This window comes from Globicephala melas, chromosome 5 (genome assembly GCF_963455315.2).
Source record: "Globicephala melas chromosome 5, mGloMel1.2, whole genome shotgun sequence".
Taxonomy (NCBI): domain Eukaryota; kingdom Metazoa; phylum Chordata; class Mammalia; order Artiodactyla; family Delphinidae; genus Globicephala; species Globicephala melas.
Window position 1 is genome coordinate 19,726,838 of NC_083318.1, and position 22,513 is coordinate 19,749,350.

The following is a 22,513-nucleotide window of genomic DNA, read 5'->3' on the forward strand; positions in this document are numbered from 1 at the left end:
TGTGAACATAGTGTTCAACCCATTCAGGTAAATACCAAGGAGCACAATTGCTGGATCATATGGTAAGAATATATTTAGTTTTGTAAGAAGCTACCAAAGAACATTTACAGATGAGGTAAGGTATTTAGCGGAGGTGTCTGTTTAAATCTTTTGCTCATTTTTAAATTGGGTTTTTTCTCACTGTTGAGTTTTAGGTGTTCTTTACGTACTTTGGATATAAGTTCTTTATTTGCAGTTACGTCTTTGCAAATATTTTCTCCCAGTTTGTGGCTTGTCTTTTTGTTCTCTTAACAGTATCTTTTGCAGGGCAGAAGTTTTTAATTTTAATAAAGTCCAACTTATCAATTTTTTTCCTTTATGGGTCATGATTTGGTGTTTTATCTAGATTTTCTCCTATGTTACCTTCTAGGAGTTTTATACTTTTGCATTTTACATTTAGGCCTATGATCCATTTTGAGTTGATTTTTGTGAAAGGAGAAAGTTCTGTGTCTAGATTCATTTTTTGCATGTGGATGTCTAGCACAATTTGTTGAAAAGTCTCACTGATTTTTAAAAAACAAAACATGTCATTGGAGGATGAATCCTCATCTCTTCATGCTCCAAAGTTCTACTCATTAAATTGCCTGTCTGTTTTTATCTCTTTTGCTAAATGATTGACATATTCTGAACCTAATGAATTATCAAGCCCTTACTGGATTAGACTGCTTGTCCTGCCTATTTCTCTCTTGCCTTTTGGTTGCAAGTAAGAGAAATCCAAGCTCAAACTGGTATAAGCAAACAAAGAAAATTTATTGACTGAATGACCTAGGGGTAGATTTAGCTGAGGTACAGAGATTCAAACAATGTCATTAAAATTGAATTTTTCCTTCAACTTTTAGCTCCATTTTCAGATATTTAGCATTCAGTCATATTTATTAAGTATCTACTTTGTTCCAGACATTGTTTTAGATGCTGTGGAAGCAGTGCAAATAAGACAAGGAAGGAAGTTCCCTACTTTCATTGGGTTTACATTCTAGTAAAAGTCTTGAGATTCACTCTGATTGGACTAGCTTAGGTCATGTGCTTACCTCACGACCCAATCACTTGGCCAGCAGTGGGCTGATCAGGCCTAAGCCTGGGTAATATGTTGCATCCCTAAAACTAGGGATGGGCCTGCACTGGACCACATGGACTAAGAGTGGGATAGGGCTGGATACCCAAATGAAAACCAGGGATGTTGTTGAGAAAAGGCAGAATGGATGCCGGGAAACAAGTGACAAATGTTCCTTTTAATTATGTCTTTGGGATGACTGACTATGAAAATTCTCCAAGAAGCTATTTCTTTAACCATGATTCTTGAGGGGCTAGGCTATATTAGGGCCAACCAGCTAGCTCTTACAACTTTAATATTTCTTGAGCCTCTATGGAAGAAACCTGATTTTTTTCTGAGTTGTACACGTGAGACTCCCTTGCCAATGAATTAAAAGCAAACATTGCTGGACAGTGTTCTCTCTTTAAAAGGAGAAAGTGCTAGGACATGCCCTATTGCCCTTTCTGCCTTTCTCTTTCCTATTGCTTGAAGCATGGTCACGGTGGCCTCCACTCCAGCAGTGCCCTGGAACATTAGCCCACCTTTATGATGGAAGCTTGTGCTGAGAATGACAGGTGTGTACGTATAGGATGGCTATAAGAAGAGTGCTTCTCATGTCCATCTATGTATGTATAATTTCATGTGGACAGAGTCTGTTCACCTCAATTTTTAAATGAGAATAGCTCTGTTCATTTCAAATTTCTCAGGTAACAAATGCCTAAATTACTCAACATATTTATCCCTCCTCCATACTATTAATGTATTGGTGTTTCTGAATTCTTCAAGATTTGGAAAAGATGAATTTCCAGTCAACATAGATGCTAATTGGATATGATTTATGCTAACAGTAGATTATCACAGTGTTAATTTTTATATGGGACCTGAAGTACATATAGGCTTTTTATTGGACTACCCATAATTATTCATAAAACCATGATAAAATTTGATAAGAATCATCTGAAATCACATTGTAATAGCCAAAATGGTTTTCTTAGTCATTCTATTTACTGAGTTCCAAACACTGCGTAGTAAACATGATTAGGATTTGGAGTGCCTTGAGGGACTCACTATGTGCTAAGGTTTCTGGGAAATATATTTGTTCCTCAACAGCATCCCGGGAGAACAAAGATTAAGCAGTCAGTGAAATTCTTTGGAACTAAGGAATAATTGGAGAGGTTTCTGGGAATGTAAAGTGGGCAATATAATGAGGTTTTCTTTTTAAAGTGTTTTTCTTTTGATGTTTCAATATGAGCTTTAAAATATGTTATTTAATTACGTGGCCATTTCAGTTTTTGTTGGCCTTGTACATGATTTTAATTGCTCTTATTTCTGTCCTAGAGCCTTGTACCCAGATGTGAAAGTACTTAAAAAGTTAAAATTGCACTCACAAATATAAGTTATCGATGTCATGACCATATCATTATCCTGCCGGTTTTTGGTCTGAGGCAATATCAAAAAAGGCATAATCTTTGAAGGAGAACAAATAAAAATAGGAATTTTACATATCACAAATACATATATGTTTGGATTAATTTAGTAATTCCAGTAATCCCCTCTCTGTTGCTCTGGATGACATTATCTCCTAAACTTATTAATTTTGTGTGGATCATAGATTTTCTTCAGCTGCTTCTAAGTTTCTTAAAAATTGTTTCATGTCCCCTCTGTTTGGTTGAAATTCTAACAAAGGGGACACAAACTCAGATTCCTTCAAAGGTCAGGTAGGTGGCATAAAGGCATAAAGCTATGTGTGTTTGTGTGTAGGTATGTGGTTATGTGTGTTTGTGTGTATGTATGTAGTTGTATATATATGTGTGTGTGGTTGAGTGTGTTTGTGGATTGTATGTGCAGTTGTGTATGTTTGTGGTTGTGTGTATATTTGTAGCTGTGTGTTTGTAGTTATGTGTATACTTGTAGTTGTGTGTGTATGTGTGTATGATTGTGTGTGTTTTTGGATTGTACATACAGTTGTGTGTATATGGTTGTGTGTGTTTGTATGGTTGTGTGTATTTGTAGTTTTGTGTGTGTATGTGTGTATGATTGTGGATTATATGAACAGTTGTGTGTGTATCTGTGATTGTGTGTTTGTGTGTATGTGTGTAGAGGTATGTGTGTGTGTGTGTGTGACTGTGCACACTCACATGTCGGTGAGGGGTGCACATGGGGTGAGGGGTGAAGACTATGGCTGGCTGCACGTACCGGCTCTACTTTTAGATGTGCTTGTCCACAAGTTTGTAAAATACCATGCTGGCCAAACAAAACATCATAGGAAACAAGTCTTTATGCTCAGACTAAAATGCCTTAGTATTGCAAGGCTGTTTAAGTTGTCCTTTATTTATTTATTTGTTTGTTTATTAAAATTTTTATACAGTTTCAAAGTTATTACAAAATATTGGCTTTATTCCTCATGTTGTACAATATATCCTTGAGCTTATCTTATACCCAACAGTCTGTACTTCCCACTCCCCTGCCCTTACACTGCCCGCTCCCACCCCCCCAACCTGGTAACCACTACTTTGCTCTCTATATCTGTTGAGTCTGCTTCTTTTTTGTTATATTCACTAGTTTGTTGTATTTTTTAGATTCCACATATATGTGATATCTTGCAGTATTTGTCTTCCTCTCTCTTATTTCACTTAGCATAATGCCCCCCAAGTCCATCCATATCGCAGCAAATGGTGAAATTCTGTTCTTTTTTATCTCTGAATAGTATTCCATCGTATATATACACCACATCTTGTTTGTCCATTCACCTGTTGATGGACACTTAGGTTGCTTCCGTATCTTGATAATTGTAAATAATGCTGCTATGAACATTGGGGTGCATGTATCTTTTTGAATTAGTGTTTTTGTTTTTTTTCCTTATATATTACCAAGAGTGGCATTGCTGGGTCGTATGGTAGTTCTGTTTTTATATTTCTGAAGAATTGCCATACTGTTCTCCATAGTGGCTGCACCAATTTACATTCCCACCAACAGTGCATATGTGTTCCCTTTTCTCCAAACCCTCTACAACACTTGTTATCTTTGTTTTTTTAATAATAAGCCTCCTAATAGGTGTGAAGTTATATCTCATAGTGTTGATTTGCATTTCCCTGATAATTAGTGATGCTGAGCACACTTTTATATACCTGATGGCATATTTGTATATTATTTTTTGGACCATAAATTGGAACCTACTCTGTATGTTGTTTTTCTTATTTGCTTTTCTTATATAACGATGTTTTTGACAATTTTTATTCACATTACTTTTTAACTTGGACCCTGTTATTTGTAATCACACCAGACGTTTCTTGAAAATAGTTTAATGAATAGCCTGTCTCAGAGAAGTATCAGAAAAGATAAGTTACTAATTATCCAATACAGCTCTTCATGTACATATTCTCACTCTGCTTCAAAAGTTATAGCTAATGCCATTATAGCCATGGCAGTCAAATAGCATGGCTTTTATCCTTTTGTAGATTCTTTTTAGGATAATAACAGTAAAATGTTCCCTATTCTAACACACTTGCTATAAATTTGTTCTGCTTTGATCTTCACCTTTACTTCTGTCTGCTGCTTTTATTAGCTTCACTATATAGCCTTGGTTGAAAGCAGTAAAATTATTAGCAGAGGTTATCATAGACCAAAATAGAGACTTTCAAACAGTTTTGACCAAGATTCACAGTAAGAAATGCATTTTGTCTTGTGACCCAGTACACAGACATGTACATGAAAATAAACACATTTCATTATAAAGTATACTTATGTGAAATACACTCTGATATTTTCTATTTTAATCTAATTCTCTTCTAGTCTCTTTTATGTCATTAAAAAATACTGCTTGCCCCTTCCCACTCTATCCACTAAATTGATTTCAGGACCCACTCCTGGGCCTTGGTCTGCATTTTATAAAACAGATTTAGAAGGTAACTTCTGCCTTGTTGGTAGAGGGAATCCATATTACCTATGAAAATAAGTCCAGTGCTTCTTAGAGATTGTTCCTATCCCAGCTATAATCTAAATTATTAGTGTTTAAAAGCTAACCTTGATAAGATCTTATATATTTAGAAAAAATGTTTTGAAACATAATGTATAAGAAATATGTCTTGATATTGAGAGAAAAGCTATTCTCATTTAAAAATCTTCCCTGAAGTTTTAAAATTAAGGCTGATCACCTTATATGTTTTTATTTTGAAAGTATATTAAAGAAGGTAATTATGTGATTGTTTAGATACCTGACCTTTCTCCACTTAATGGGATTCTTACTGCTTTATTTAAATCCGTGGTTGTCTGGGGGTCCTTCTTATCACCCTGACACTTCAGGACATGTTCCCATTTGCTTATCAAAGTGTTTTGTAACAGATTACTTTTTCTTCTTCAACTCTCAGCTTGATACTTTTCTTTTTAAATGGCACTCTAAAACAAGGTACAATAGTTAGTATAAAAAGCTGCAAATTTTTGTGCGTTTTAAATTCTGCATGCATCTAAATTTTGTTGTGTCCCATAAGCAGCAACATATGTTTTGATATACAATTTTGGACTAGTTAAGGTGAAATTCTCTGCATTTCCTTACTCCTTTGTCTTTGAACTGTCAAGAGTGGATGGCAGAAGCTAAACCTGTATTACGGAACTGTGGTAAGATCAAGGGAAACCAGCAAAGGCTGGTGAAGTTCCCCAAGCGTAGTGACAAGGGGGGGGCCGAAGCTGTTATCACCCCTAGGCCTAAAGAGTAAAGGGAAGTGTGGTTACTAGGACCTAGGAGTAGTGGCAGGACAAGGCCACTTAACAGAGGCTGAGGTCTTTGGAAGAGGGCCACAGGCACCAGGGGTGACTCAGCAGAGAGGAAACAGGATGAAATACTCAGATTGTACAATCTGCCCAACTATTCATTTCCTACCAGTTCCTCCCAGCGACCAAACCCAGCCAGAAGCCAGAGACAAGGCAACCCATTCATGCCGCTCCTGGGGCACCAGGCAGGGTGGACAAGGGTGAAAAATAGAGCTGGGGGTGGAGTAAAATGGGAAATAATCCAGCACACAGATCTACTTCAACATTTTAATGGCTACATGTATTCCATCATACCTAATACCATAATTTACATAACAAACTGTGCATAGATGGCAATTTAGATTGTTTTCAATTATTCATTAGTATAAATGAATGACTTTGGATGTCCTTATTAACTCAGTCATTGTGCATATCCATAATTATTTTCTTAGGATGAATTCCTAGAAATAGAACTCTTGAGTTAGAGCGTGTGCACATTTTGTATTTCTGTCATTGTTAGATTTATTTCCAGAAGGGTTATACCCATTTATACTCTACCCAACGGTACAGCAAAGTGTTCATTTCCTTACACCTTTGCAAAAAGCTTTTATTGGTTTTTTTATATATTTTCCAGTCTAACAGGTTGAAAAAAAACCTCTTACTTGTAGTTTAAAAATTATTGATGAGATTGAACATCTTTTCACAAATTAATTGGCTATTAGACAATTTTTATCTAAGACATGTCATCTTAATATCAGGGTGCAAATAAAAGCTGAGAAGTTATTACATTGTTACAACTACCTTATAAGATGGAGTCAGCTCCTTAGCAAACATGATACCAAAAAAGATAGGTTACTCAGTTGGTATTTTGTCCTATGGTCATTATGCAAATGATTTGAGTCATTAGTATCTTTAGGAACATGTAATAACATGGAATTTAGAACCAGGTGTGGGTGGACTTACTTGCCTTGTAGCTGTGTGTGGGAAAGCAGAACTTTACCCACACTAGAGATGATAAAGAATAATTTGAATTCTTTCACATGTGGGTTCTTTAAAATTTCTCTCTTCTAGATTAAACATCTGAAGTTTCTTTTAGAAGATGCCGTACTCTACCATTCTGTTTGCTCTCCTCTGGAAGGGCTCCAATTTGATAATATTCCACTTAAAAAGTGGTGTTGTTGGCATGGGTGTGGGTGAGAGAGTCCTCTCATACACTCTGGCAGGCGTGTGAATCTGAACAGATACATTGGAGGGCAACTTGGCAGTATCTACTAACATTGAAACTGCACATAAGCAGTAATTCTGCCATTTCCTTTCTCTTTTAGAGAAAGACATAGACATGCAATAGATAACACTGTGTGGGCCGTCAGTCCATTGACAATAGGTCAGTGGCTGGAACTAAAGGAAGCTGGACCAGTGGGTTAGAGCAAAGGGTAAGCCTCCAGGACACACTAGAATTAGAGAGGAAGGCGAAGCAACTGGGCTAGAAGCCTAGTCATAGGGTCTAGGCCAACACAGCAATGAGTAGAAATAGGCAGTCAATCCGAATTTTACTGGCTGTCCGGTCGGTGACAGAAGGACTGATTCCAGATTCCCCATTGCCAGCACATCCGGTGTGCTGAGATGGTTGGTACGCTTTCTAACCTGGCGGGCACAGTGGATTCTAGGCAGGAAAGGCTGGCGTTGAAGGAACAGGAAACCATTGATTTACATCTAGAATATTATCTTCACCCCTGCAAAAAGAGAAGTATGATTCAGTGGTTTTCAGATGGCTTCATTTCTAAATGCTCACAAACTAGGTTTTGAAATACAGAATTTTGATGTGGGTTGACATTAAACCTTCCTTCATAATTTACAGATTCCTCGCCCCAACCCACTCTGCCTGCTTTTTGAAAACAGGACCATTTTGCCTGCCTCCAAACTCAAAGTTTCCACCCTGTTCTTGTGGTTCATCTGCGCCCCTTGCAGTCTTGGTGTGAAACTGTCTCTGCCAACCTTGGCTTCTCGAACCCAAGCGGAGGAAGGGAGGGCATTTGGACAACAGCTTTCCGGAGAGCCGAAATTGCCAATCTCTACTACATTTATCTCGGTGCCAGTTTTCCGTCTGAACTAAACTGCATTATTATGTCTGGATGTCTGGCCGGGATGCCAATCTTATAAGAATTTCACTTTTCTCTCTCTCATTTTACTTCCAACTGAGATCATCTCACAATGATTCCACTCTGTAGCTTATGAATTTCTCTCAGCCCATATTGGATAGCTCTAATCTGTTAGAGAAACAGTGCTTAAAAACTTGGACACTGATGCCAGAGTGTTGCATTTAAATCCTAGTTGCATCACCTTTCTGTGCCTCAGTCTCCTGTCTGCAAAATACAGATAATAATACCTGCAAAATACCTTGAATATACGTGACCATATGTGACATATAGTAAGTGCTCGATAAATGTTAGCTAGTGTTTCTATTAGACATGATATACTCTTCCATCACCGAGTTCTAGCTGTTTGTCCCTTTTCACCATATCTTCTTTGTCTGACATAGCATTCCTCTCCTTTGGCTAAAATTTCAAGTTAACTTGATTCATAGCCTATACTTTGTTCATTTGTATATAGACATGTGAGGTCCTAGTACTGTTCCCAATTCAATTCCTTGTTTTCTGCCAAGACTTACCAGTCTTCTGTAACGTTGTTGTTCTTCTCATGGTATTCTCCGTATGAGTACAGTTTTATCTGGGCATTTTTCCTTCCCTGCAAATTTCAGGTTGGCACTTTTCTGCCAAACGTAGTTCTTCCAGCCATGCAAAAACACTCCAGCCTCTGCAGGAGTTCACTATCCCAGAAATCCATATTCATCCCTACCCATAAAGAAAGCTGGCTGGTCACTTCTCACATCCTCCTTTATCTTACAAAGACACAGCCTTTTCCTGGAAGGAAGATAAAAGCATATCTTGTGCCCTGAGGTCCTTCAGCTTCCTTCCTAGAACTTCAAAAATTCGCAGAGAGACATTTTGGACAGTTGTGGCTATGGTCTATAAGCCCAGATGAGCCATTAGAAGTTAGTACTAAAAGGATTTGATCAACAGCAGACTCTTTGTCTTAACCCAGATATAATCGAGAGCCAAAAATATGTGGGCACATAGCTAATGAGTATCTGAGTGGTCGGGGAGGAAAGAGATGCAAAGTTGGACTCTACTTCCAGTGTGAGCTCTCTGATGTTCAGGAGGGTCTGAAGGGTCATACATTCATTATGCTTGTGAGGTTTCTGCCCAGCAAGGTGCTGGAGACACTCCGAGTGTGGGTTGTGTGATGTAGAACAAGGGGAGCAAGGACTGAAGTGTTTTCACATTCATTATACCTAGAGATTTTATTCCATGTAGAGACTCTCAGAATTATAATCGAAGCCTGTTCCATATGTATAATCTTAACTGGGTCCTTTCTCCTGTGGGAATTTATGATATGTAACAAGATGTGAGCTCAGCCCTCAGATAAGAGCTTCTCTCCACATTCATTAAATTTCATCAAATTCGTAGTCTCACTCTCTGTTTTCTCATGTGAAACTTCTGTGCTGGGAGAGGGAGTCTACCTTCTGTATATCAGATCTGCCCTCGACAACCACAGTTCCCTTTAAAAGTGGAGTTTGGGTTAGTCTTTTATTTCCATGGGCTCCCACCACATGTCTTCATCTTAGACTAATGATAATAAAAGCATCTACTAATATTAAGTATTTACCATGTGGCAGGCTCTGTGCCGATGACATACAGTTACTCAATCCCGGCATCAGGGATTGAGGAGGGCGCTGTTTTCAGGCCCGTGTCACTTTCCCCGCACCTCCTTTCCTTTAAACACTGTGTGGCCACAGCACAGACGGCTCCCCCATTTGCCCTTAGCCTTGGGCCCTGGGGTCCACCATTGTGACCAGAGGACTCGGCACCCCCAAATATATTTTGGGGGACACATTGCCACCCTGACTGACCTTAACTCTTTATGTCCACCAGGTGGGAGTATTGAGATTTTAAAGAACCCTCCAGAAAATAGACTCAGCGTGTGAGGTGAGCCACCTCAAACAGGTCGCTTGTGATTTCAGTGGGTGAAAAGGCTTATCAAAATCAAAACCAAAACCAAACTTCTTTTATAAAAGCATATTTTAGCTATTTCAGTGATACCAGAGAGTGGGATATATCAGAAACACTGCATTGTTTTGAAGATTTTCTGGATGTAATAACTCCATACACATTCACCCTTAAGCACAAACATTCTTGGATTTACAGTTCTTGTTACTAGTTCTAATGGTTTCCATGAAAGCTTGGATTATCATTTCCTGGGCTGATGCTTCTCCAACTTGCTCCCAACGGCAGAGGAGAGAGAGTAAATGTGTACCCCAAGAACTACAGACTAGCATAAAGTGGCTCTTTGGAGAAAAGCAATGTCTTCGAAGTCCCAGGTTTCATTTTACAAGTTGTGTGGATTTTGCTTTCTATTTTTTAATATATGTAAGTGTTTTTAATTTCAAAACTAGCATTAAGTAACATGGCCATGACTGGGAAATGTGGCACGCTTAACCTCTGGTCAGTCTGGGAGCGTGGCGTTATTATTTCTGGAAAGGCAGGAAGGGACTGGACATGCAGTGTCCTTCAGTATGGAGAGCTCACCAATCTGTGTCTCCCTAGGGATTTTCCTGTGCTTATCTTCTCCATGTTTGACCCCTCTTTGCTGCTTAGATCATTTTTCATTCTGCATTTTGGCCCTCCGTATTTGTTTCGATTAACATTTTGATTATTTTTCAATTAAATGTGGTCTTGCAAAAACAGGGCTTCATTTCTGGCCTTCAGCAGTGCCCTTTCTTCCATACCTGAGGCTGCCACTTACTCATGATAACTCCCAGACTCTTCCCTGAATTAAACCTTTCTGATTAAACTTGGGTTTATCTTAATTCTTTCACACTCTCATTTTAGTACTGTTCACATTGTCAGATTTTGTTTTAAAAATAACTAAATAATATAGGTATGACAGCCTTACATCTTCTACCAGAACAAATTTAAAGTGATTCCTATAACTACATACAAAAGCATCACACATGGGAGAAGGAGAGAAACATGACTAATAAAAATTATACTATTCATGGTATCTATAATGATGATGATGATGGTGGTGATGGTGAATAAGAGTGGTAAACATAAGAAGCAGTGAGGGAGAATGTTAGTTCACATGGTCTTACTTAAAGGCCCAGTCTTTATCTTCAGACATCCCTCCTGAATGTTTGCCAAACTCAGAGTAGAAATGCTGCTGATGACTATAACCACGTTTGGGTGAATTTGGAAGTGTGTTGCTGCTTCACTGTTTTATTTATAGCTCTCTTTTACTGCCCTCATTTACCCCCATCCCCATCATCCTTTATTAAAGTTGAGATGTTGGAATTAGTAAATGACTGAAGGAAGAGTGTTGCTGAATATTTTGTCAGTTTGATTGACACAGGAACTTACTTTCATACAATTACAGTATAGGATTAACTCAGGGAAGCTAAACATTTATTAAAGATGTCAGATTCTGGAGGCCTTCCCTGGTGGTGCAGTGGTTAAGAATCCGCCTGCCAATGCAGGGGACACAGGTTTGATCCCTGATCCAGGAAGATCCCACATGCTGCAGAGCAACTAGGCCCATGCACCACAACTACTGAGCGTGTGCTCTAGAGCCCTCAAGCCGCAACTACTGAGCCCGAGTGCGACAGCTACTGAAGCCTGTGCGCCTAGAGCCCGTGCTCTGCAACAAGAGAAGCCACCACAATGAGAAGCCCACACACCACAACGAAGAGGAGCCCCAGCTCACCACAACTAGAGAAAACCCATGCACAGAAAAGAAGACCCAATGTAGCCCAAATAAATAAATAAATTTATTTAAAAACCCCCACAAGATGTCAGATTCTGGACCTTCCTGTTAGCAGTTGTGGTAGATTGTATCATTTCTTCAAAACATTGCCTGCCCCTCTTATTTTTTTTTGAATTTTATCTTATTTGTTTTTTATACAGCACATTATTATTAATTGTCCACTTTATACATATTAGTGTATATATATCAATCCCAATCTCCCAATTCATCACAGAACCACCACCCCCACCCCCGCCGCTTTCCCCCCTTGGTGTCCATAAGTTTGTTCGCTGCATCTGTGTCTCAGTTTCTTCCCTGCAAACCGGTTCATCTGTACCATTTTTCTAGGTCCCACATACGTGCATTAATATATGATATTTGTTTTTCTCTTTCTGACTTACTTCACTCTGTATGACAGTCTCTAGATTCATCCACATCTCTACAAATGACCCAATTTCGTTCCTTTTTATGGCTGAATAATATTCCATTGTATATATGTACCACATCTTCTTTATCCATTCGTCTGTCAATGGGTGTTTAGGTTGCTTCCATGACCTGGCTATTGTAAATAATGATGCAATGAACATTGGGGTGCATGTGTCTTTTGGAATTATGGTTTTCTTTGGGTATATGCCCAGTATTGGGATTCCTGGGTCATATGGTAATTCTGTTTTTAGTTTTTAAGGAACCTCCATACTGTCCTCTATAGTGGCTGTATCAGTTTACATTCCCACCAACAGCGCAAGAGGGTCCCTTTTTCTCCACACCCTCTCCAGCATTTGTTGTTTGTAGATTTTCTGATGATGCCCATTCTAACTGGTGTGAGGTGATTGTGGTTTTGATTTGAATTTCTCTAACAATTAGTGATGTTGAGCAGCTTTTCATGTGCTTCTTGGCCATCTGTATGTCTTCTTTGGACAAATGTCTATTTAGGTCTTCTGCCCATTTTTGGATTGGGTTGTTTGTTTTTTTAATATTGAACTGCATGAGCTGTTTATATATTTTAGAGATTAAGCCTTTGTCTGTTGATTCGTTTGCAAATATTTTATCCCATTCTGAGTGTTGTCTTTTTGTCTTGTTTGTAGTTTCCTTTGCTGTGCAAAAGCCTTTAAATTTCATTAGGTCCCATTTGTTTACTTTTGTTTTTATTTCCATTAATCTAGGAGATGGATCAAAAAAGATCTTGCTGTGATTTATGTCAAAGAGTGTTCTTCCTATGTTTTCCTCTCAGAGTTTTATAGTGTCCAGTCTTATATTTAGGTCTCTAATGCATTTTGAGTTTATTTTTGTGTATGGTGTTAGGGAGTGTTCTAATTTCATTCTTTTACATGTAGCTGTCTACTTTTCCCAGCACCACTTATTGAAGAGACTGTCTTTTCTCCATTGTATATCCTTGCCTCCTTTGTAATAGATTAGTTGACCATAGGTGTGTGGGTTTATCTCTGGGCTTTCTCTCCTGTTCCATTGATCTATATTTCTGTTTTTGTGCCAGTACCATATTGTCTTGATTACTGTAGCTTTGTAGTATAGTCTGAAGTCAGGGAGTCTGATTCCTCCAGCTCTGTTTATTTCCCTCAAGACTGCTTTGGCTATTCGGGATCTTTTTTGTCTCCATACAAATTTTAGGATTTTTTGTTCTAGTTCTGTAAAAAATGCCATTGGTAATTTGATAGGGATTGCATTGAATGTGTAGATTGCTTTGGGTAGTATAGTCATTTTCACAATACTGATTCTTCCAATCCAAGAACATGGTATATCTCTCCATATGTTTGTATCATCTTTAATTTCTTTCATCAGTGTCTTATAGTCTTCTGCATACAGGTCTTTTTTCTCCCTAGGTAGGTTTTTTTTTTTTATTTATTCATCTAATTTGCCGCTATTCCTCTTTCTTTTTTGTTTTTTTTTTTTTAGAAGATGTTGGGGGTAGGAGTTTATTAATTTATTTATTTATTTTTGCTGTGTTGGGTCTTCATTTCTGTGTGATGCCTTTCTCTAGTTGTGGCAAGCAGGGGCCACTCTTCATCGCAGTGCGCAGGCCTCTCACTATTGCGGCCTCTCTTGCTGCAGGGCACAAGCTCCAGAGGCGCAGGCGCAGTAGTTGTGGCTCACGGGCCTAGTTGCTCCGCGGCATGTGGGATCCTCCCAGACCAGGGCTCGAACCTGTGTCCCCTGCATTAGCAAGCAGATTCTCAACCACTGCGCCACCAGGGAAGCCCCCTAGGTAGGTTTATTCCTAGGTATTTTATTCTTTTTCTTGCAATGGTAATTGGGAGTGTTACCTTAATTTCTCTTGCAGATTTTTCATCATTAGTGTATAGGAATGCAAGAGATTTCTGTGCATTAATTTTGTATCCTGCAACTTTACCAAATTCATTGACTAGCTCTAGTAGTTTTCTGGTGGCATCTTTAGGATTCTGTATGTATAGTATCATGTCATCTGCAAACAGTGACAGTTTTACTTCTTCTTTTCCAATTTGGATTCCTTTTATTTCTTTTTCTTCTCTCATTGCCATGGCTAGGACTTCCAAAACTAGGCTGAATAATAGTGGCGAGAGTGGACATCCTTGCCTTATTCCTGATCTTAGAGGAAATGCTTTCAGTTTTTCACCATTGAGAATGATGTTTGCTGTGGGTTTGTCATATGTGGCCTTTATTATGTTGAGGTAGGTTCCCTCTATGCCAACTTTCTGGAGAGTTTTTATCATAAATGTGTGTTGAATTTTGTCAAAAGCTTTTTCTGCATCTATTGAGAGGATCATATGGTTTTTCTTCTTCAATTTGTTACTATGGTGTATCACATTGATTGATTTGCGTATATTGAAGAATCCTTGCATCCCTGGGATAAACCCCACTTGATCATGGTGTATGATCCTTTTAATATGTTGTTGGATTCTGTTTGCTAGTATTTTGTTGAGGATTTTTGCATCTATATTCATCAGTGATATTGGTCTGTAATTTTCTTTTTTTGTAGTATCTTTGGCTGGTTTTGGTATCAGGGTGATGGTGACCTCATAGAATGAGTTTGGGAGTGTTCCTTCCTCTGCAATTTTTTGGAAGAGTTTGAGAAGGATGGGTGTTAGCTCTTCTCTAAATGTTTGATAGCATTCACCTGTGAAGCCATCTGGTCCTGGACTTTTGTTTGTTGGAAGTTTTTAAATCACAGTTTCAATTTCATTACTTGTGATTGGTCTGTTCATATTTTCTATTTCTTCCTCGTTCAGTCTTGGAAGGTTATACCTTTCTAAGCATTTGTCCATTTCTTCCAGGTTGTCCATTTTATTGGCATAGAGTTGCTTGTAGTAGTCTCTTATGATGCTTTGTATTTCTGTGGTGTCTGTTGTAACTTCTCCTTTTTCATTTCTAATTTTACTGATTTGAGTCCTCTCCCTCTTTTTCTTGATGAGTCTGGCTAATGGTTTATCAATTTTGTTTATCTTCTCAAAGAGCCAGCTTTTCATTTTATTGATCTTTGCTATTATTTCCTTCATTTCTTTTTCATTTATTTCTGATCTGATCTTTATGATTTCTTTCCTTCTGCTAACTTTGGGGTTTTTTTGTTCTTGTTTCTCTAATTGCTTTAGGTGTAAGGTTAGGTTGTTTATTTGAGATGTTTCTTGTTTCTTAAGGTAGGATTGTATTGCTATAAATTTCCCCCTTAGAACTGATTTTGCTGCATCCCATAGGTTTTGGGTCATGGTGTTTTCATTGTCATTTGTTTCTAGGTATTTTTTGATTTCCTCTTTGATTTCTTCAGTGATCTCTTGGTTATTAAGTAGTGTATTGTCTACCCTCCATGTATTTGTATTTTTACAGATTTTTCCCTGTAGTTGACATCTAGTCTCATAGTGTTGTGGTCAGAAAAGATACTTGATATGATGTCAAATTTCTTAAATTTACCAAGGCTTGATTTGTGACCCAAGATATGATCTACCCTGGAGAATGTTCCATGACCACGTGAGAAGAAAGTGTATTCTGTTGTTTTGGGATGGAATGTCCTATAAATATCAATTAAATGTATCTGGTCTATTGTGTCATTTAAAGCTTCTGTTTCTTTATTTATTTTCAGTTTGGATGATCTGTTCATTGGTGAAAGTGGGGTGTTAAAGTCCCCCACTATGATTGTGTTACTGTCAATTTCCCCATTTATGGCTGTTAGCATTTGCTTTATGTATTGAGGTGCTCCTATGTTGAGTGCATAAATATTTACAATTGTTATATCTTCTTCTTGGATTGATCCCTTGCTATTATATATTGTCTTTCTTTGTGTCTTGTAACAGTCTGTATTTTAAAGTCTATTTTGTCTGATATGAGAATTGCTACCCCAGCTTTCTTTTGATTTCCATTTGCATGGACTATCTTTTTCCATCCCCTCACTTTCAGTCTGTATGTGTCCCTAGGTCTGAAGTGGCTCTCCTGTAGACAGCATATAGATGGGTCTTGTTTTTGTATCCCTTCAGTGAGCCTGTGTCTTTTGGTGGGAGCATTTAATCCATTCATGTTTAAGGTAATTATCGATATGTATATTCCTATTACCATTTTCTTAATTGTTTTGGGTTTGTTTTTGTTGGTCCTTTTCTTCTCTTGTGTTTCCCACTTAGAGAAGTTCCTTTGGCATTTGTTGTAGAGCTGGTTTGGTGGTGCTGAATTCTCCTAGCTTTTGCTTGTCTGTAAAGCTTTTGATTTCTCCATCGAGTCTGAATGAGATCCTTGCTGCGTAAAGTAATCTTGGCTGTAGGTTCTTCCCTTTCATCACTTTAAATATGTCATGCCACTCCCTTCTGGCTTGTAGAGTTTCTGCTGAGAAATCAGCTGTTAACCTTATGGGAGTTCCCTTGTATGTTATTTGTCGTTTTTCCCTTGCTGCTTTCAGTAGTTTTTCTTTGTCTTTAGTTTTTGCCAATTTGATTACTATGTGTCTCGGCATGTTTCTCCATGGGTTTATCCTGTATGGGACTCTCTGCGCTTCCTGGACTTGGGTGGCTATTTCCTTTCCCATGTTAGGGAAGTTTTAGACTATAATCTTTTCAAATATTTTCTCAGGTCCTTTCTCTCTCTTCTCCTTCTGAGACCCATATAATGCGAATGTTGTTTCGTTTAATGTTGTCCCAGAGGTCTCTTAGGCTGTCTTCATTTCTTTTCATTCTTTTTCTTTATTCTGTTTCGCTGCAGTGAATTCCACCATTCTGTGTTCCAGGTCCCTTATCCGTTCTTCTGCCTTTGTTATTCTGCTATTGATTCCTTCTAGTGTACTTTTCATTTCAGTTATTGTATTGTTCATCTCTGTTTGTTTGTTCTTTAATACTTCTAGGTCTTTGTTAAACATTTCTTGCATCTTCTTGATCTTTGCCTCCATTCTTTTGCTGAGGTCCTGGATCATCTTCACTATAATTATTCTGAATTCTTTTTCTGGAAGGATGCCTATCTCCACTTCATTTAGTTGTTTTTCTGAGGTTTTATCTTGTTCCTTAATCTGGTACATAGCTCTCTGCCTTTTCATCTTGTCTATCTTTCTGTGAATGTGGTTTTTGTTCCACAGGCTTCAGGTTTGTACTTCTTCTTGCTTCTGTCTGCCCTCTGGTGCCTGCCCCTCTTTAGTGGATTTATTTCTACAAAATCCCTCCCTTGGGAATGAGTTGTATTTGTCAGGCTTGGCCACATAACTTATTTCAGCCAGTGAGCTGTGAGCTGGAGTAACATATGCCTCATTCAGGAAGATGGTGTAAGAGCCATCCTGTGGTTTTTCCATTGCTCTTTCCCTCTGCTATAAGAACAACATGCCCCAGTGAGGGGGCATCTCCTTTAATGTGGATCCTGGAATGAGAAAATCATGTGAAACAGAGCTACAGTGTACCATTATGAGTGACAAACAAACCTCTTTTGTTAGCCACTGAGATTCTGAGGTTATTTATTACAGCAACATAACCTAGCAATAGCTGTGTGACGAGCCAGTGAAATCTTGTTTTTTTATAATTTAATTTATTTTTTATACAGCACATTCTTATTAGTTATCCATTTTATACATATTAGTGTATATATGTCAATCCCAATCTCCCAATTCATCACACACACACCCGCCACTTTCCCCCCTTGGTGTCCATACGTTTTTTCTCTACATCTGTGTGTCTATTTCTGCCCTACAAACTGGTTCATCTGTACCATTTTTCTAGGTTCCACATATATGCTTTAATATATGGTATTTGTTTTTCTCTTTCTGACTTACTTCACTCTGTATGAGTCTCTAGATCCATCCACATCTCTACAAATGACCCAATTTCATTCCTTTTTATGCATGCCAGTGAAATCTTATCAGGCAATTTTACCTAACCATGAGCAATAGTAGATGGTCCTTGATATAGTGTATCTATTATATCTTTAATATATTAGTCATGCAAGAACAAGTGTAGCTGGAGTCTATAGCCCTTGATTATTTTCAGCAAAATCCTTTCTTAAATTTTATTTTTTAATAAATAAGGACATGTACATTCTATTATTTTGGTATTCTTCCTTTTCCACTAAGAATTTTAGAGAAAACCCACGTATGAGCTCAGTGTACAGATATATAGTACATTGTCAAATGAACTGGTTTTCCAGGTACAATTATAAAGGATTGTTCAGTAGTCAAGATTCCTGGGTTTCAAGGGATGGTAGGTTGGGTTCCCTTGGAAGAAGAATCTGAGATGGAGATTAGTGTGCAGGAAATTTAAGGAGAACCCCTGGCGTCTATACTTTTGGAAGGGAAGGGAAGGGAAGAAAGTGTGACTGGGAAGAGAGGAAAGTTGGACTGCAATGCATTCTGGAGAAAGGACTCAACCAGCCTCACAGGGAGCTCTGAAGCTGGGCTGGCCCTTCAGAGTTGTCCCAAGTTGAGATGGGAGGCGGGTGTGGAACCTTTATACTACATTAACCCGTCTTGGATGTGAGCTTTCTAAGGGGGTGTTATCTTGGGCAAGGCAACTCTTTTCAGCTGAGGCAGTTCCCCCAGGGAGCTGACAGTGGAGTCCCCTCTGCTGACTGCACTCTCAGCTGCTGGGGGAATAAGTTCTTTTGTCCCAAAGGGTATCTGTGTGGCACATGATGACCTCCACTAAAGTCTTCCCCTTGTGCCACTCAGAGTCATTTCATTATGAAAGTTCTGGGAGCATATCATCCAGGATTTTGATGGGCTTCTTTTCCTGGGGAAACTTATGAGAACAAAATTGGTGGATGTGAACAACAGCACCTACTGCTGCCATTGGTCTTAGGGCTGCAACCAAAATCCACTGTCCCGCTCCCGTATGATCCATTCTAGATTGCTCTCACTCTCCACATCTCCACTGGTCTTTGTGGCCTCCCTAGCATCATGATTTTGCCGCTGGTAACCATGCCCTTCTCAGGCCATGGCTCATATACTTGTCCGTTTACTATCAAAAGTCGATGATGGAGTATGTGGAGGTGCCTAAGTGAATCACCAAATGTTGACATTTTCCTCCCTGGGCCCATTGTGTAACAGTAGCTGTTACCTCCTCCTGATGATTTGGGTCAGTTATCCCAGCCAGGTTGGTTCTCTATCTCTCGTCTGCTGGTCTCTTGGCAAGAGGAGCCTGAAACGCCCAAGAGGCAGCTGTAGCTTATGGGGCTCTTGCCATGTCCCCTGGAGGAACTGTTTCCCCTTTGTGAACCACGATCTCTAAACCCACAGAACCCAGAGTTAACAGGACAGGAAGCACAAATTCTCCAAGTATTGATAGCTCACTGGGGGTGATAGTAAACGGGCTGTTTCTGCTTCCATCCCTTGAATCCTAGGCTCGTGGATTCCGCCTACTGGGGAACACAGCACCACAGAAGTCATCTGATTTCCAATGTTTATTGCAGGATCCTGGAGGATGATGCCCTATCCCCGCAAAACTTTAGATAGTCATATGTGCTGATAAAAAATAATAACAATAATAAGGCAGGGAGGCAAAGGGAGTATAGGGTGGGATAGTTACAATTTTAGATAGGGTGGCCAGGGCAGGCCTCACCAAGCAGTGACATCTGAGTACAGATCTAAAGGAAGAGAGCAATTTAGGGTGAGATCATTCCAGGCAGGCGGAGCAGAAAGTGCCCTGGCCTGTGGCAGGAGTTTTCTGGGAGTGCTCAAGGCACAGTGAGGTGATCAGCATGCCAAGGGTAGAGAGAAAGAAGCAGAGAATTGGTAGATGAGGTCAGACTGGTGGTAGGTGACCATACTATGTAAGGTCTTAGAGGTCATTGTAAAACGTTTGCTTTTACTCAGAATAAACTGAGAAACCACAGGAGGTTTTGAGGTGAGAAGTGATATGATATATGTTTTACCAGAATCTCTGTGGCATCACTGAGGACAGACCAAAGGGGAAAAGTTGGAAGCAGAGGTACCAGTGATGAGGCTGCTACACAACTAGCAAGAGATGGTGATGGTGGGACCAGGATGGTGACAGTGGGGGTGATCTTACAGAGCAGGCTTCCAGAGGCACCTGTCACAGTACATTCAGTGTCAGAGGGGCCTCTTAGAATTGTGTAATGTGGTAATACCGGGTGAGTCAAATTTTGCTACAGTTTAAGGCAGGGGCAACCAGATTTGATGATACAGAATGTGAGAGGAAGAGTGGTGTGATGGACGGCTCCAAGGTTCTTGGCCTGAGCACCTGGGAAGTTGGGGTAGCCATCCATCGAGATGGAGGAGACAGTGCAAGGAGCAGCCTGAGAGATGGGAGCAATAATGGGAACTCAGTAGCGGACACATTAAGCTTGAGATGCCTGGGACTTCCCTGGCGGTCCAGTGGTTTAGACTTCGCGCTTCCACTGCAGGGGGCGTGGGTTTGATCCCTGGCCGGGGAACTAAGATCCTGTATGCCTTGCAGCGCGGCCAAAAAAGTTAAGCTTGAGAACCCTGTTGGACATCCAGTCAGCAACCAGATATTGAGCCAGGAGACTATGGCAGGCTTCAGAGTTATGCATTTGGGAATCATTAGCATTTAGGTGGCATTTGAAGCCATGAGAATGAATGAGATGGCTTAGTAAGTGTGGTGAGAATGTGTGAGATCACTTAGAAGTGAGAGTAGGTAAGAAAAAAAAAAAAACCCGAACCAAACCAAAGACTGGACCTCATGCACTCCATGGTCAGAGTGTGGGGAAATGAAGAGGATCCAGTAAAGAGATAGAGCAGGATCAGTCAGAGAGGTGGGAGAAATCCAGGCCAAAGAGCTATCCTGGATGCAAATGAAGAAGAGCTTCAAGAAGAGCCCCAGGAGGAATGAAGTAGCCAGGCATACGGTCTCAAGGATGTTCCCTGGGCTATTTGAATCTGATCTACATTAGCCAGCATCTAGACTTATGCCAATGAAGTATCATAGAATGTGCATCCTGGCATCCCTTCAGAATGTTGGCAATAAAGGTCCAGCTCATCATTTCCAAAGCAAGCCTGGTATTCTAGAGGAGGGATCCAAGGGTATAGAAGACGTTTCAAAGCATTTGGTCAGGACTGTAGTTCTTTCATTTCTATCTTTCTGAAAACGCCTATTTTAACAAGTTGTTTTTGGAGTCTTGCCTGGAAATCTAAAAAGAGCCGGAAGCTGCCTGTTGTCCAGAGCCCACAGCTGAGCACAGTACATGAGAGGATGTGTGAATATCCATCGCTGCGCTTGTGTTGAGGCACTGCTAGAGCCATGCCCGGAAGCGGCAGCAGCAGCTAAAACCACCCTGGAACTTCCATTTGTTACCAACCAACTTTGAGAATGCTTTTCTGTTTTCTTAAATAAGACTTTTGAGGAGGGGGAAGCGGCAATGGGAATTTTAAAACAAATATTTTCAGGAGAAAAAGGATTGTCATATTTTGTTATTAGTAACTACAAGCAGAAATGTGAAAGCACTTTTTAAAGATGTGGTGAAAACGACTCTTTTCTTGATAAGAATACAATATTTGGGGAGAACGTGGATCAGATATTTCCTCCTGAATTACTGCATCATAACAAATTCTGTATGATTTCGCTCATTTCAAATATATTTTAAGACAGGGAAATGGGGGAGAAGGAGTTAAATAAATGAATATCCAAAGCAGTTTGAAGTAATGAAAAGTTTCCTTTTCCATAGGATATAATATTTTTTTAAATGTTTACTTTTTTTAATGCTGTTCATTTCAAATTTAAATGTTATTCACAGGATAGCTATTGGAAAGTTTGTACCTCTGAGCAAATTTTTTTTTAAAGTTGGAGAAAACAAAATTGGGGTTTTTTGTTATTTTGCTTTTGAATAGCTTGTTAAGAGTAAGCAACTTTGTTAAGCAACTATCATTTATTTCTAGCATATTTTGGTTAGTTATGAAAATTAATGGTAACTAACTTCTTCAAACCCTGGGTTTAAGCATTATCTGAAATAACTCAATGTTACTGGATTATTGTCCCAACCTACACATTATTGGCCCCAAGTCCCTTCCCTAGCTTTCTTTAGTTTCTCAATGAGTCTCTCGGTGAAGGCAATGATTCTTCTCTTGCCCCATAAGAAACCACTTGGGGACGACATCTCACCACAGTCCTGGCTGCCTGAGCCCTGAGAAAGAGGTGAGTCTCTGACACCCCAGACCTTGGGTTAGAAATTGCGAGAAGGCAGCCCCCTGCTAAGCTGTTTCTCTTTTGCCATCTCTGCCCTGAGGCAGCTCTTTCTCTTTGTGAAAACAGTTCCTTCACCTGTTGCTCAAGGCTTCTTTCTCTATAGCAGGATTTTTCGAAACATGAGCTGATGAGTTGTGAAACCAATTTAGTGCGTAAGGAGGGAGTTATCAATAATTACATGGGGACAAGAGGCATAAGCTGGGACTGCCCTGGACAAAGCAGGACATGTGCTCAC